Source organism: Bufo bufo, chromosome 3, assembly GCF_905171765.1.
Source record: "Bufo bufo chromosome 3, aBufBuf1.1, whole genome shotgun sequence".
Classification (NCBI taxonomy): domain Eukaryota; kingdom Metazoa; phylum Chordata; class Amphibia; order Anura; family Bufonidae; genus Bufo; species Bufo bufo.
In genome coordinates, this window is record NC_053391.1 from 202,750,889 (window position 1) to 202,767,948 (window position 17,060).

The 17,060-nt window shown below is 45.8% G+C and overlaps 1 long non-coding RNA gene across 1 annotated transcript; it reads left to right on the forward strand.

The window, feature by feature from the left end:
• The first annotated feature begins 758 nt into the window (after positions 1 to 758).
• On the forward strand, positions 759 to 5,742 carry LOC120993306. The gene is made up of 3 exons (XR_005777205.1): positions 759 to 774; positions 1,383 to 1,386; positions 5,614 to 5,742. It is a non-coding gene; the product is annotated as an uncharacterized LOC120993306 (long non-coding RNA).
• The last annotated feature ends 11,318 nt before the right edge of the window (positions 5,743 to 17,060 follow it).

The window sequence follows — 17,060 nt, forward strand, 5'->3', positions numbered from 1 at the left end:
ATAAATGATCCCCTTAATCTTTGCTTCTTTATTTTATCTTTTGATTACATATTGCAAGGTAGCCACATAAAAAATTGTTAGGAAAAAATTGACAAGGAACTGATAATCATAGAGACTGTTATATGGAAAGAATAGTGCAGCAAAATGACTAACACCACGTTTGAACCCATTTTCTTTTCAAATTACATTCAGCACTACAAAACATAGAATACAGAACTACATACTTATTACTTCCAGTGACATCTTCTCTAATTGTAGACATACTCCTTCCTCATCTTCTGCATTCAGCCAAGACTGCCATGAAGATTTCTACCAGCCATGTGTCATCTCTGCAAAGTTTGCTACACAGACATCTTAGGTTCCTTTGTGCTCCCCAATGTCCCCAAATCTTATTCTTCAGAAACAGATAGTCTGCCTGAATATACTAGTATGACATAGATAGTGTCCCTTCGATAATTATTGATGCACAGTGTCTAAAAAATAGTTGTGCAAAGTAAATAGTGCTCCTTACATTAATAGTGCCATAAACAAGTCCACCCAAAAATTATTGTGCCAAGCTGATGCGAAAATTCCCACCTATAGAGTTAAAGTATAGTAGCTTAAGTTTTTTCCTTCATGGTTTGATTATACTAAACTTTCAAGTTTCATAAGCCTTGGCATAGATAATAGGTATATATTTTTTGACTTACTGCCTCAGCGAATCTGTTAACCAGATTTAGCCTTGAAATATGTATAACTATTATTTGGCAGCTACATTCTGTTTTTTTTTAACAAGTAACAAATGACCAAATTCTTTTTTCCCCATAATTGTCATGCATATCATATTTTTTTCCACTATAAATAAAGTGTTTTTAATTCAGAACTCAGAGTCCTTTTGATCATTACACGGCAATAGCAATAGCAATAATTCTCTCCCAGAAAACCCTTATTAGTAATGTTCCCCTTACAGTTCCCCCAATAGTAATAATTCTCCCACAATTGTCTCCATTAGTATATTAATAATGCCAATATAGTGCCCATAGCAACAAAAAAAAATCCCGTAGTTAAAGGGGTTATCCGAGGCTGGAAATGCCCCCCCCATACAACCAGGCCCCTCACACTGATTCTACTTACCTGGCTCCCTGCACCGCTCCTGGTCCCTGTACGGCTGCCGCTGCTTCTCCCTGTGCACGGATGAAAACATCTGGAGTCAAGGGGGGGGCAGCCAATGGCAGGCAGTGACTGGGAAGATCCACCCTAGCATCAGCCATGATGCTGGGCAGGCTCGTATCCATCACCGCCTGCCATTGGCTGCTACCCCCGACACCGGATGTTTTCATACGTGCACAGGGAGAAGTTGTGGTGGCCGTGTGAAGACCAGGAGTGATGCAGGGAGCGGGGAGCCATGTAAGTAGAATCAGTGTGAGGTGCTTGGGCATATGGGGAACATTTCCAGCCTCAGATAACCCCTTGTAATAGTAATATTTCCCCCGTAATGCCACCAGTAGCAGTAAAGCCCACCATAATTCCCTCAGCAGTAACAAAGTGCCCCCAGTAATACAAATCTAGCCCTCTGGTGCTCACAGTAGTATGCTTCCCCAAAGTGGAAAAAAAAAATCACTTCATTCCCATTCTTCCCGTCTTTTGACCTTGAGTTGCCTACAACTGTCTCACTTGATCATGATGAACTCATTGCACAACTTGTTCTGACCATGCATTGGCACCAGGCTTAATGGCCTGTGGTGTGTGAAGGTGAGCAGCAGGGCATGGAGACATCGGCTCTAGTGCCCCACTGCGGTATCCAACTGTATCACTATCTTGAGGACAGCAATATAGTTGAATGTGAAGTGGACTCACATTAGTGTCCTGGCAACCCTGCAACATGTATCCCCTAGGATAGATGTACCTCAGGTTGACAAACACTGACCTGCATGATATAAACTACATAATTTTACCAGCTGTCCAAGAGCCACAAAGACCTAAAACAACGTCTGATAATTTCTTGTGTGAGCTGCTTTACTGCCAACTTGTCATAATGTACTGTGTGATGACCATTAAGTATAGAGTCTAATCATCTCCTCGTGCCACTGTGGTATATTTAAAATGGTAGAAAACCACATGACTACTGAGGGGCCAGGTAAGAGGAGGCTGGGAGCAGTTCTCCTGCTGCATCCTGACATTAAAGGGGTTGTCTCATCATGGACAATGGAGGCATATCGCTAGGATATGGCCCCATTGTCTTATAGGTGCAGGTCCCAGCGAGAACGGAGCCCCAAAATTGTTGGAGGATGCACTCCGTATGCGCAGCAACCCTCCATTAATTTTCTATGGGGCCGGAGAAAATAGCCGAGCACTGGCTCGACTATTTCCGTCGGTGGCTTGGTGGTGCCTGGACCGGAGTCCTCCAGCCATCACCTTGCCGAGCTTCGTTCTCGATATAGGTGCGGGACCTGCGCCTATAAGACAATGGGGGCATATCCTAGCGATATGCCCCCATTGTCCATGATGAGACAACCCCTTTAATCCAGGGCATTTTTGTGCAGTGGCCAATAAGTGGAGCTCAGTGCCCAGAGATTCTACTTCTTAGGCCTATGATGGCTAACCTCCGGCACTTCAGCTGTGGTAAAACTACGACTCACACATGAACACATGCTTGACTGTTCTCAGAACTCCATAGAAATTAATTGAGCATGCTGGGAGTCGTAGTTTCACCACAGCTGGAGTGCTAGAGGTTAGCCATCACTGGCTTACGCCGAGTTCACATCAGTGTTCAGCCTTTTTGTTCTCCTACTCCATTATAGGAGCAGGAGGACAGAAAGGACAGATTTGGCACATAACTGAGCTGAATTGAGCCTTCAGACCCAATAGACAATGATAGGGTCCGTTAGGTTTCCGCTCAGAGGAAGATTTTAGAAGCGGAGACAAAAGTCCTGCATGCACAACTTTTGTCTCTGCTTCAAAAATCTTCCTCAGTTGTGTGCCGAATCCGTCCTTTCAGTTCTCCTGCTCCTAAAATGGAGAAGGAGAACGGAAAGGCTTAACAATGATGTGAACTCAGCCTTACATTGACTGCAGTGGTAACTGTATACAGTGACCAGGGGCGGACTGAGAACCCTCAGGGCCCCCGGGCAAAATAAATCAAGGGCCCCCTTACAGGCCCCACCCATGTTCTGTGCAAGCCCCACCCTTATCCCGCCTCCATGCCCCGCCTCCAGCTACACCCTACGCAATCTTTAATAAGATTTCAAAGTTAAAGCGACACAAAAGGCACCCAGACCACTTCAGCTCATTGAAGTGGTCTGGGTACAGTGTCCCTTTTTCAAATCGAGCTGCAATTTTCTAGAGAAACTGCATTGTTTACGTTCCAGCAATAAGTCAGCCTTCCTGGATTAAAACAGACCTTTGGTCTGGTATGTGACGCTGGACGTCCTCACACTCTGCATGATGACCTCCAGGGTCAGATTTTTCCCTATAGGAAAGCATTGATTCAATGCTTTAGTATGGGGTGATCTAATCTCAGCGTCTATTAGTGAGCCTCTGTTAGAAACAGTCCCCTCCACCTTGTACTTGTTCCACTGATCTGCTACTTGCGGGCTACGTGGGCATGAGTTCAGTCACTTCGGTGCGCAATCCGGGTCTCGCGGGATCACACGCTGCAGGACGGGATTGCGCACCGAAGTGACTGAACTCATGCCCGCGCAGTTCTGTGGCTCTGTGGATGGCACTGTTGTGGGGGCTCTGTGGATGGCACTGTTGTGAGGGCTCTGTGGATGGCACTGTTGTGGGGGCTCTGTGGATGGCACTGTTGTGGGGGCTCTGTGGATGGCACTGTTGTGGGGGCTCTGTGGATGGCACTGTTGTGGGGGCTCTGTGGATGGCACTGTGGGTGACACAAATATAGCACCTTATGCTATATATGTGTCATCCACAGATCCCCCCATAACAGTGTGCCTGTGAGTGAATGACCCCCAATACAGGGTCTGGGGGCCGGCATCTGGTGTGGTAATGGCAGCAGGGCCCGGTGCAGTCACTTTATTCTATCGCACCGGGCCCCGCACCCTGTAATACTAATTTTCATATGTGAACAAGAACAAGAGAAATCCTCTGCGATCCTCTCCCTCTCTGTACTCACAAACTCAGTAGCAGGCAGGCCGGGCGGCAGCTCACTGACGTCATGCGCCTACTCCGCCTGCTTCATTTATAAAGTGGGAGGAGCGGGTGCGTGACGTCAGTGAGTTGCACTGCCGTCCGGCCTGCCTAATACTAATGAAAATTAGTATTACAGGGAGCGGGGCCCGGTGCGATAGAATACAGTGACTGCACCGGGCCCCGCTGCCATTACAACCATTACCAGGCCAGCATAACATTCGGAATCGGGGCGCTGGGCAGAACACATTATGTTATTCTGCGGCGGGCCCCCATCTCGGCCGGGCCCTCAGACCATGTCCGAAGTGCCCGACCGGTCAGTCCGCCCCTGACAGTGACCATGAATGTGCTAGTCTAAATTTTCTTCTAATATATATTGAGGGTAGCGGCCTCTTTTAGACTAAGCAACGCCCATCTGCCTGGGGCTTCTGAGCAGTGTATAAATGTAGTTGGTTCCTACACTGCCTTGACTATTGTAGGCTTAGGTAATAGTGATGAGCGACATAGGCAATATTCGTTTTCGCAATATTTCGCAAATTTTTCGCATAATAATCGCAATAAATTAGCGAATGCTAGAATTCGTGATCTCCAGTCATTATTATCGCGATTGCGCAAATCGGCACTAATGATGCACATTTTTTTGCGCAATACATGCAACTTCACATTTTATCAGGTCTGAGTAGATATTACTGATTGGTGCACTAGGTATTGTTGTGACATCACAGCACTATGTCTGTAGCATTTATATATGGACAGCAGAGAAACAGTAATTCCTATCACACTACCTAACACCCTGCACTGGAACCTATCAGCTACACTATATCACGATCTAACCTACTGTACACTGACTATCTCCCACTAAATATCTGTATTATATATAGAGGCTAACTAACTAACTAACTAACTAACTAACTATCTAATGTAATTGCATAAGGAATAGGATCCAGATCAAAGCACAGAGCACAGCAATGTCATTGCTCTCTCTCTCAGAACTGCAAAAAAAATCAGAAAATTGGCTGCTGGGGAGGTTTTTATATAGTAAAGGGGTAGGCAACTTTGCTATTGGTTGCTAGGGATGTTGCTAAGCTCTGACAAAGATATTGCAGCCTTCTCATTGGCCCACAAGCAAGAAGGGAGGTTACTGATACAAAAATATATATATATATATATATAATATTCGCGATTACGAATATATAGCACTATATTCTACATCTTCGTGAATTCTCGGAGTGCCGATATTCTCAATAAAAATTTGTGATTAGAGTATTCACGATCAACACTATTAGGTATGTCCAAGAGAGGCAGTTCTTTTAGTGTTAGGTACCCATCTGCGGAAGACACCTTGATGCCTGGTAGATGGGCCCGAAACACTTTTGATCATTTATAGTAGGTTTAATACCACTTTCATTTAGAATGATCCCCATTTCTCAGTTCTATTGTTTGCATGTGAAATGTTGTGCAGCCATGCTTTTATTAGTTCTCTGTAAGCTTGCTTTATGGATATGCGCCTGTGACCATGAATGTGCTAGTCTAAATTTTCTTGTAGTATATATTGAGGGTAGCAGCCTCTTTTAGACTAAGCAACGCCTATCTGCCTGGGGCTTCTGAGCAGAGTATAAATGTAGCTGGTTCCTATACTGCCCTGAATATTGTAGGCTTAGATAAGTCTAGGAGAGGCAGTATATTAGTGTTAGGTACCCATCTGCGGAAGACACCTTGACGCCTGGTAGATTGGCCTGACCAGGGGCGTTGCTAGGGTCTGAAAACATCCGGGGCACAAGCCCATTGTATCACGCCCCTGTGAAGCCACACCCCCATCCCATGAAGCCACACCCCCATGGGCCTTCACAGTAGTTATTAACCCCTTTCAGCAGTCCCCCCTTCACAGTAGTTATTAACCCTTTTCAGCAGTTCTCCCTTCACAGTAGTTATTAACCCCTTTCAGCAGTCTCCCCTTCAGTGAATGGAGGACTGCGGAAAGGGGTTAATAACTACACTGAAGGGCCTAGCCGTCTGGGCAACCCCACAGATCATCCCCTCAGTAATCCGTATCCTGCAGTAACTGAACTTTAACCACCTCAGCCCCCAGTGCTTAAACACCCTGAAAGACCAGGCCACTTTTTACACTTCTGACCTACACTACTTTCACAGTTTATTGCTCGGTCATGCAACTTACCACCCAAATGAATTTTACCTCCTTTTCTTCTCACTAATAGAGCTTTCATTTGGTGGTATTTCATTGCTGCTGAAATTTTAACTTTTTTTGTTATTAATCGAAATTTAACGATTTTTTTGCAAAAAAATGACATTTTTCACTTTCAGTTGTAAAATTTTGCAAAAAAAACGAGATCCATATATAAATTTTGCTCTAAATTTATTGTTCTACATGTGTTTGATAAAAAAAAATGTTTGGGTAAAAAAAAAATGGTTTGGGTAAAAGTTATAGCGTTTACAAACTATGGTACAAAAATGTGAATTTCCGCTTTTTGAAGCAGCTCTGACTTTCTGAGCACCTGTCATGTTTCCTGAGGTTCTACAATGCCCAGACAGTACAAACACCCCACAAATGACCCCATTTCGTAAAGTACACACCCTAAGGTATTCGCTGATGGGCATAGTGAGTTCATAGAACTTTTTATTTTTTGTCACAAGTTAGCGGAAAATGATGATTTTTTTTTTTATTTTTTTTTTCTTACAAAGTCTCATATTCCACTAACTTGTGACAAAAAATAAAAAGTTCTATGAACTCACTATGCCCATCACGAAATACCTTGGGGTCTCTTCTTTCCAAAATGGGGTCACTTGTGGGGTAGTTATACTGCCCTGGCATTCTAGGGGCCCAAATGTGTTGTAAGGAGTTTGAAATCAAATTCTGTAAAAAATGACCAGTGAAATCCGAAAGGTGCTCTTTGGAATATGGGCCCCTTTTCCCACCTAGGCTGCAAAAAAGTGTCACACATCTGGTATCTCTGTATTCAGGAGAAGTTGAGGAATGTGTTTTGGGGTTTCTTTTTACATATACCCATGCTGGGTGAGAGAAATATCTTGGCAAAAGACAACTTTTCCCATTTTTTTATACAAAGTTGGCATTTGACCAAGATATTTATCTCACCCAGCATGGGTATATGTAAAAAGACACCCCAAAACACATTCCTCAACTTCTCCTAAATACAGAGATACCAGATGTGTGACACTTTTTTTCAGCCTAGGTGGGCAAAGGAGCCCATATTCCAAAGAGCACCTTTCGGATTTCACTGGTCAGTTTTTACAGAATTTGATTTCAAACTCCTTACCACACATTTGGGCCCCTAGAATGCCAGGGCAGTATAACTACCCCACAAGTGACCCCATTTTGGAAAGAAGAGACCCCAAGGTATTCGCTGATGGGCATAGTGAGTTCATGGAAGTTTTTATTTTTTGTCACAAGTTAGTGGAATATAAGACTTTGTATGAAAAAAAAAAAAAAAAAAAAAATCATCATTTTCCACTAACTTGTGACAAAAAATAAAAAATTCTAGGAACTCGCCATGCCCCTCACGGAATACCTTGGGGTGTCTTCTTTCCAAAATGGGGTCACTTGTGGGGTAGTTATACTGCCCTGGCATTCAAGGGGCCCAAATGTGTGGTAAGGAGTTTGAAATCAAATTCTGTAAAAAATGACCAGTGAAATCAGAAAGGTGCTCTTTGGAATATGGGCCCCTTTGTCCACCTAGGCTGCAAAAAAGTGTCACACATCTGGTATCTCTGTATTCAGGAGAAGTTGAGGAATGTGTTTTGGGGTGTCTTTTTACATATACCCATGCTGGGTGAGATAAATATCTTGGTCAAATGCCAACTTTGTATAAAAAAATGGGAAAAGTTGTCTTTTGCCAAGATATTTCTCTCACCCAGCATGGGTATATGTAAAATGACACCCCAAAACACATTCCCCAACTTCTCCTGAGTACGGAGATACCAGATGTGTGACACTTTTTTGCAGCCTAGGTGGGCAAAGGGGCCCATATTCCAAAGAGCACCTTTCGGATTTCACTGGTCAGTTTTTACAGAATTTGATTTCACACTCCTTACCACACATTTGGGCCCCTAGAATGCCAGGGCAGTATAACTACCCCACAAGTGACCCCATTTTGAAAGAAGAGACCCCAAGGTATTCGCTGATGGGCATAGTAAGTTCATGGAAGTTTTTTTTTTTGTCACAAGTTAGTGGAATATGAGACTTTGTATGAAAAAAAAAAAAATCATCATTTTCCACTAACTTGTGACAAAAAATAAAAAATTCTAGGAACTCGCCATGCCCCTCACGGAATACCTTGGGGTGTCTTCTTTCCAAAATGGGGTCACTTGTGGGGTAGTTATACTGCCCTGGCATTCTAGGGGCCCAAATGTGTGGTAAGGAGTTTGAAATCAAATTCTGTAAAAAATGACCAGTGAAATCCGAAAGGTGCTCTTTGGAATATGGGCCCCTTTGCCCACCTAGGCTGCAAAAAAGTGTCACACATCTGGTATCTCCGTACTCAGGAGAAGTTGGGGAATGTGTTTTGGGGTGTCTTTTTACATATACCCATGCTGGGTGAGAGAAATATCTTGGCAAAAGACAACTTTTCCCATTTTTTATACAAAGTTGGCATTTGACCAAGATATTTATATCACCCAGCATGGGTATATGTAAAAAGACACCCCAAAACACATTCCTCAACTTCTCCTGAATACAGAGATACCAGATGTGTGACACTTTTCTGCAGCCTAGGTGGGCAAAGGGGCCCATAATCCAAAGAGCACCTTTCGGATTTCACTGGTCATTTTTTACAGAATTTGATTTCAAACTCCTTACCACACATTTGGGCCCCTAGAATGCCAGGGCAGTATAACTACCCCACAAGTGACCCCATTTTGGAAAGAAGAGACCCCAAGGTATTCGCTGATGGGCATAGTGTGTTCATGGAAGTTTTTATTTTTTGTCACAAGTTAGTGGAATTTGAGACTTTGTATGAAAAAAAAAAAAAAAATCATCATTTTCCACTAACTTGTGACAAAAAATAAAAAATTCTAGGAACTTGCCATGCCCTTCACGGAATACCTTGGGGTGTCTTCTTTCCAAAATGGGGTCACTTGTGGGGTAATTATACTGCCCTGGCATTTTCCAGGGGCCCTAATGTGTGGTAAGTAGGTAAATGACCTGTGAAATCCGAAAGGTGCTCTTTGGAATGTGGGCCCCTTTGCCCACCTAGGCTGCAAAAAAGTGTCACACATGTGGTATCGCCGTATTCAGGAGAAGTTGGGGAATGTGTTTTGTGGTGTCATTTTACATATACCCATGCTGGGTGAGAGAAATATCTTGGCAAAAGACAATTTTTCCCATTTTTTTATACAAAGTTGGCATTTGACCAAGATATTTATCTCACCCAGCATGGGTATATGTAAAATGACACCCCAAAACACATTCCCCAACTTCTCCTGAATACGGAGATACCACATGTGTGACACTTTTTTGCAGCCTAGGTGGGCAAAGGTGCCCAAATTCCTTTTAGGAGGGCATTTTTAGACATTTGGATACCAGACTTCTTCTCACGCTTTGGGGCCCCTAAAATGCCAGGGCAGTATAAATACCCCACATGTGACCCCATTTTGGAAAGAAGACACCCCAAGGTATTCAATGAGGGGCATGGCACGTTCATAGAAAAAAAAAAAAAATTTGCACAAGTTAGCGGAAATAGATTTTTTTGATTTTGTTCTCACAAAGTCTCCCTTTTCCGCTAACTTGGGACAAAAATTTCAATCTTTCATGGACTCAATATGCCCCTCAGCGAATACCTTGGGGTGTCTTCTTTCCAAAATGGTGTTATTTGTGGGGTGTTTGTACTGCCCTGGCATTTGAGGGTCTCCGCAATCATTACATGTATGCCCAGCATTAGGAGTTTCTGCTATTCTCCTTATATTGAGCATACAGGTAATGAGATTTTTTTTTTCCGTTCAGCCTCTGGGCTGAAAGAAAAAAATGAACGGCACAGATTTCTTCATTCGCATCGATCAATGTGGATGAAAAAATCTCTGCCAAAAAAAGAAAAAGGAGGGGAAAGGCTTCTGCCAGGACATAGGAGCTCCGCCCAACATCCATACCCACTTAGCTCGTATGCCCTGGCAAACCAGATTTCTCCATTCACATCAATCGATGTGGATGAATAAATCATTGCCGGGATTTTTTTTTTTATATATACAAAGTGTTTGCCAAAGTATATGAACACCGCCACCTCCTCAGCTCATATGCCTCGGCAAACGTATCTTTTACTGCAGAGGAGAAATCTCGTCTTGCAGCGCCGCATACACCGACTTGCGTGTAATTTGACAGCAGCGCAATGCTTCTGTCCGAATGCACATCAGTGCTGCAGCTAGTCGATCGGTTGGTCCACCTGGAAGGTAAAAAAAACAAAACAAAAAAGAAAAAACCAGGCCGCAAAGCAATAACTTTATTAACTTTAGAACAGAACATATTAACTTTTTTTTAACTTTTTTAACTTTTTTACTTACCGGTAATTTTTTTTTTGTTTAGTTTTTTTTACCTTTATAGAACAAACCTCTCCTTCCCCATGGGACAATGTGCAAAGCGCAAATCGCCCAAAGATGTGGCAAAGTACGTTATGCACTTTATCCCAGGTGAAAGGAGAGGTTTGCAGCAGCTGTGAGTAAAAGGGCCCTAATAGCCCTGTGTGCCTGTCCTGTGAGATGCAATCCCTATGCTAAGTGTACCTGTCTGTGGTACTTCCGGAAACACTCTCCATAGCATAGGGCAGGGTGGTCAGCACAGTCAGGACAGAAATAGCGGGTGTCACGCCTTATTCCACTCCTGCTACAGACACGACATCTTTTTCGGGGTGACGGTTGGGTTGAGGTACCAGGAACGACACTGGGGAAATGTCACTCGTGTAGACGGCTAACTACACTGGTGGATGGGGCCACGGAACCTCCTGGGTAAAGGAGGTTCTCGATGATCTCTTCCTGGAATTTGAGGAAAGATCCCGTTCTCCCAGCCTTACTGTAGAGAACAAAACTATTGTACAGCGCCAATTGAATTAAATATACAGACACCTTCTTATACCAGCGTCTGGTTCTGCGGGAAACTAAATACGGAGACAACATCTGGTCATTGAAGTCCACCCCTCCCATGAGCGCATTATAGTCGTGGACACAGAGGGGCTTTTCAATGACACGGGTTGCTCGCTCAATTTGGATTGTCGTGTCTGCGTGAATGGAGGAGAGCATGTAAACGTCACGCTTGTCTCTCCATTTGACCGCGAGCAGTTCTTCGTTACACAAGGCAGCCCTCTCCCCCCTTGCAAGATGGGTGGTTACAAGCCGTTGGGGGAAGCCCACGCGACTAGTTCGCGCGGTGCCACAGGCGCAAATCCGTTCTAGAAACAAATGCCTAAAGAGGGCCACACTTGTGTAGAAATTGTCCACATAAAGATGGTACCCCTTGCCGAATAAGGGTGACACCAAGTCCCAGACTGTCTTCCCACTGCTCCCCAGGTAGTTAGGGCAACCGACCGGCTCCATGGTCTGATCTTTTCCCTCATAGATCCGAAATTTGTGGGTATAGCCTGTGGCCCTTTCACAGAGCTTATACAATTTGACCCCATACCGGGCACGCTTGCTTGGGATGTATTGTTTGAAGCCAAGGCACCCGGTAAAATGTATTAGGGACTCGTCTACGCAGATGTTTTGCTCAGGGGTATGCAAATCTGCAAATTTCTGGTTGAAATGGTCTATGAGGGGCCGAATTTTGTGGAGCCGGTCAAAAGCAGGGTGGCCTCTAGGACGGGAGGTGGTGTTGTCGCTAAAATGCAGAAAACACAGGATGGTCTCAAATCGTGTCCTGGACATAGCAGCAGAGAACATGGGCATGTGATCGGGTGCGTGGACCAATATGACCGCAATTCATGCTTTTTTGTCAGGCCCATGTTGAGGAGAAGGCCCAGAAAAATTTTAAGTTCGGAAACTTGGACTGGTTTCCACCGGAAAGGCTGGGCATAATAGCTTCCCGGGTTTGCGGTTATAAATTGTGTGGCATACCGGTTTGTCTCTGCCACGACTAAGTCCAAGAGCTCCGCAGTCAAGAACAGCTCAAAAAATCCCAGGGCCAAACCGATTTGAGCCGTCTCAACCCGAACTTCAGACTGGGCGGTGAAAGGGGGAACTACTGGTGCGGCTGAAGTTGGTGACTGCCAATCAGGGTTTGCCAGCACCTCAGGGATTCTAGGGGCTCTACGGGCCTGTCTGTGCGGTGGCTGCGACGGGGTAACTATTGCACGTGCCACCGTACCAGCTTCAACTGCCCTTCTGGTGCTCGCTACTTCACCAGGTTGTACGGCAGTGCTGGTACTAGGTCCAGGAAGGGCTGCGCTGCTGGTGTATGCCTCACCACGTGATCCGGCAGCGACAGCCCCACTCTGCTGCTCTTGAAGCGGATCCTGCGCAACCTGTGGTCTAGCGACACGGGGTTCGGGTACGCCTGGTGCTGCCAGGGACCTCCACCTCCTCGTCCGAACTTTGGGTCAGAGAGCCACTGCTTTCCACAGGTTCATATTCTGACCCGCTAGATTAGTCAGATGAGGGTTCCCACTCCTCATCCGACTGGGTCAGAATCCTGTAGGCCTCTTCAGAAGAATACCCCCTGTTTGACATTTTGGACTACTAAATTTAGGGGTATTCCCTGAGACTACCCAAGAAAAAAAGCAAGCCTGTCTTACAAAGGGGAGGCTAGCGAAGTACCGGAGGACGCTGCGGTTGATAAAAAAATATCAAAACTGATTTTTTTTATCGCCGCAGTGCGTGTAAAGTGAATGTGCAGTGATCAAAAAAAAATATTTTTTTGTCACTGCGGTGGGGCGGGCGTGGGTGAACGCACGTGTGGGCGACCGATCAGGTCTGATCGGGCAAACAATGCGTTTTGAGTGGAGGGCGAGCTAAGGTGACACTAATACAATTATAGATCTGACCGTGATCAGGTTTGATCACTTACAGATACTATAAAAGTACAAATGCTGATTAGCGATACGCTAATCAGCGAATAAAAGTGACTGCGGTGCGGTGGGGTGGGCGCTAACTGACGCTAACTACCTAACCAAGGGGCCTAAACTATCCCTAAAACCTAACAGCCAATACTAGTGAAAAAAAAAAGTGATCACTTTTTGTCTTTCACTAGTGATTGACAGGGGCGATCAAAGGGGTGATCAAAGGGTTAATTGGGGTGCAGGGGGGTGATCTGGGGCTACAGTGAAGTGTTTGGTGTACTCACAGTTCAGTCTGCTCCTCTGCTGGATCCAACCGACGAAAAGGACCAGCAGAGGAGCAGAGAAGCCATATAACAGATCATATTTACTAATATGATCTGTTATATGGCTTGTGATTGGATTTTTTGAAAATCGCCAGCCTGCCAGCCAATGATCGTTGCTGGCAGGCTGGTGACGAACTTGTTCTTTAACTTTTGCCGGCCCGCGATGCGCATGCGCGGGCCGGTTTTGAGCAAAATCTCGCGTCTCGCGAGATGACGCGTATATGCATGACTCTGCGCAGCGCTGCCACCTCCGGAACGCGATCCTGCGTTAGGCGGTCCGGAGGTGGTTAAATCAGCGCTCATCTCATTACTATCTTGCTTACACACTCAGCTCCAGTAACAGGCAGTGAGGTTGGCACTCACTCACTGACGTCACGCACCTGCGCCGCCTAGTGGGAGGAGCAGGCGCGTGATGTCAGTGAGCGAGCGCCACCCGCACTGCATGTTTCCGGAGCTGAGTGTGTAAGATGGTATTGAGATCATGAGTGCTGTTTTAAAGTTCAGTTACTGCAGGATACGGATTAGGATGGCGGGGCTGGGCAGCGGAAGAGAGTCAGAGCGGCCGGCCCTGCCAGCCAGGGGCGTAGCTAGAACTGACTGGGCCCCACAGCAAAATTTTGTATGGGGCCCCCCCTCCATGACTATCCTGGCATCCTATATGTGCATATGTAAGGGAGAGTTCACATCACATTTTTGCCTTCCGTTTGATGTTTACGTTGGAAAATGGGATACAAAAGCGCAGCACACTACGCTTTTGTATCCTGCAAAGTCTGTTAAAAAAAATAACTTATACATTAACGTATGATTTTTTTTTGATGGTGTCAGTCTGAGTCACCTGTTAACATATACATTTTATATATACATTACCAGGGGTCAGAAACCATCGGCACTCCAGCTGTTGTGAAACCACAATACCCAGCATGTTCCGTAAATTTCTATGGGAGTTATGAGAAGAGCAGAGCAATAATGCATGCTGGGAGTTGTAATTTCACAACAGCTGGAGTGCCATAGGTTGCCTACTTCTGCATTAGACGAATGGCAAAACGTGATGTGAAACCGGCCTTAGTGTGCCATGATAGTGGCAAGCACTAGAGACAGAGAAGAGAGGCTGCAATGTACAGGGCACAGTACAGTATAGGGGGTACAGTACAGGGCAAGGGGGGAAGACGCACAGTGAAAGATAAGGGGTACAATGCAGCATAGGAGGCACACTAAAGGGCAGGGGGACAGTACAGCATAGCGGGCACAATACAGGGCATGGGGCACACACAGTGCAGCATAGGTGGAACAGTGCATTATAGGGGGTACAGTACAGGGCAGGAGGCATACACAGTACAGCATAAGGGGCACAGTACAGGTCAGGAGCCACACACACAGTGCTGCATAGGGCAGGGGGCAGAATACAGCATGGGGGGGCACAGTACAGTACAGGGCAGGGGCAAAATACAGCATAGGGGGTACAGTACAGGGCAGGGGGTATACACAGGGGGTATACACAATGCAGCATGGGGGGTACAGTACAGGGCAGGAGGCACACACAGTGCAGTATAAGGGGTACAGTACAGGGCAGGGTGCAGAATACAGCCAAAACATGCACCTAGAAATGCTCCATTCACATGTCCTACTGTTATGGACTATTGATACAAAATGGATACTTGCTTGTTGAGGACTATGTTTAGCTAAGATGGCGGCCAGGCATTCAGCCAACACCTATAAACTAGAATCTTACTTTGTTTTTTATCATGTGTTTCTTTGTGGTTTCCGTTCAGCTCAAGCAAGCAGTTACAAAGAAAGAAGAAGTAACGGTTTCACCCACGAGCAAGGGGAGGAATTTCCTCTGGCCGTCAAGGTTACAGAAAAGTATAGAGTTCGTAGCCAATAGAAAAGATATACTCTATCTTTCACCCCCCCCTCCCACTTCTTCCTGTCGTAAAACCTATGTATTGTCTGCTGTTTTCAGAAAATAAACCAGAGATCCTGTTATAACTCCGAGCAGTGTGTTATCTCAGTTTGATCTCTCCGTGCACGTACATTAATTAATTTGGAGCAGTACATCAACCGAACTGGCAGCTTGGCCAGAACCAGAACAATTTTGGCGCCCAATCGTGGGGCTCGAGGATTGGACCCTCTGTTCCCGTACCCCCAGAGACCAGACGAGGAGAGGCGCACTAACGGACACCGGGATCGCAATTCGTGATATGAGGTAAGAAAATTGAGTCATCTTGCCCATAAAGTGTCCCCTGGTGTAGCCTCTTGGTGTTCGTCTGAGGGAGGGGTGCGGAAGCAGTCTGGGACGTCCTCGAGGGCATGAAAGTAAGAACCCCATATGTTTTTTTAAAGTCTTGATGTACTGTGTTGTGCCTATAAGTTGTGAAGACCCTGTTGACAAGTATCACTGACTGAGACACGGAGTTCTCCTGTGTGCCTGTATCGGAGTTCAGCCCGGTGTCTGACTCGAATCTCCATAAAAGGGACGATCACAGAAGGGGGAGAGAGGTTCGCGGTAGCCCAGAGTGTGCTGACCGGGACTCAAAGGTCTTCACGTCCAGTGATTACTCTATACAGAGGTCTTTAGGCGGCTTCAGAGATAATGGGAAATGAGGAAAGTGTCCAGAAGGGCTACTGTTCACCTGAACAGTACGTGGCGGACAGGAGAGGCAAACGTTTTATAAAAGGATTAACTAAGTTGGAGAAGAGTTATAGTGTCTGTAAAGGAGGCATCCTATGTAGTGCCACCTGGCAAGTGTTGTTAAACGAGAAGAGGGGGAAGTTAGAAGATGATAAATTGACAGACTTGCCACCACCCTATAATGGCGCCGGGAAGAAAGCAGGTGGGTGGACCTGCAAAACATGTGGTCAACAGAATCCCTCCTCCCGTGATACGTGCCTTCCCTGTGGGGTTCCCCACCCACAAAACCACACTTTGGTAACTACTCCCCAGCACGTCCCATCACTTCCCGTGTTAGCTACAGCGCCATCTTGTCCCCAGGCAACGCCCATGAACGGACCTTTAATATCATTCGGTCCGGACCCCCCAGTCACTCCTATGTCACCCTTGCCCCTTCCTACTACCTTGTACCCTATGGTTAACCCGGACGGTACATTCATGCTACCACACTCACCTGCCACCCTTACTCCTATAATGGTAGGAGGGCAACCTGATGAAGCAGAACAGGGGGATGCAGACGGTGCTGCAGAATCCACAATGGGCATACAAAATGCACCGGGTAATATGCAGACTCCTTCGCGGGGTACCCCGACAGACTACGGTGATCCGCCAACTTTATCCCTGGCACCACAGTGGACTGTGCCCATGGTCGTGCGCCCATCACGACGTTCACAAGATCAAATACTGCAGGGTCAGATTACAGAGTTACAAAAGAACTTACAGAAAATTGAGCAGGGAAACCTTGAGACACTGAAAGAAGCCCTAGCACTTAACCGGCCACAGGGACCACCAAAATATGTGTCTTTCACCCCACAACAGTTATTCACCATAGTGAATTTACTGCCTGTACCTGAGACCCATCCCATGCCCTTTTTCAGGAAACTGTCCCAAGTACATCAAACCTATGGGTGCACATGGTCAGACCTGCAAAGTATA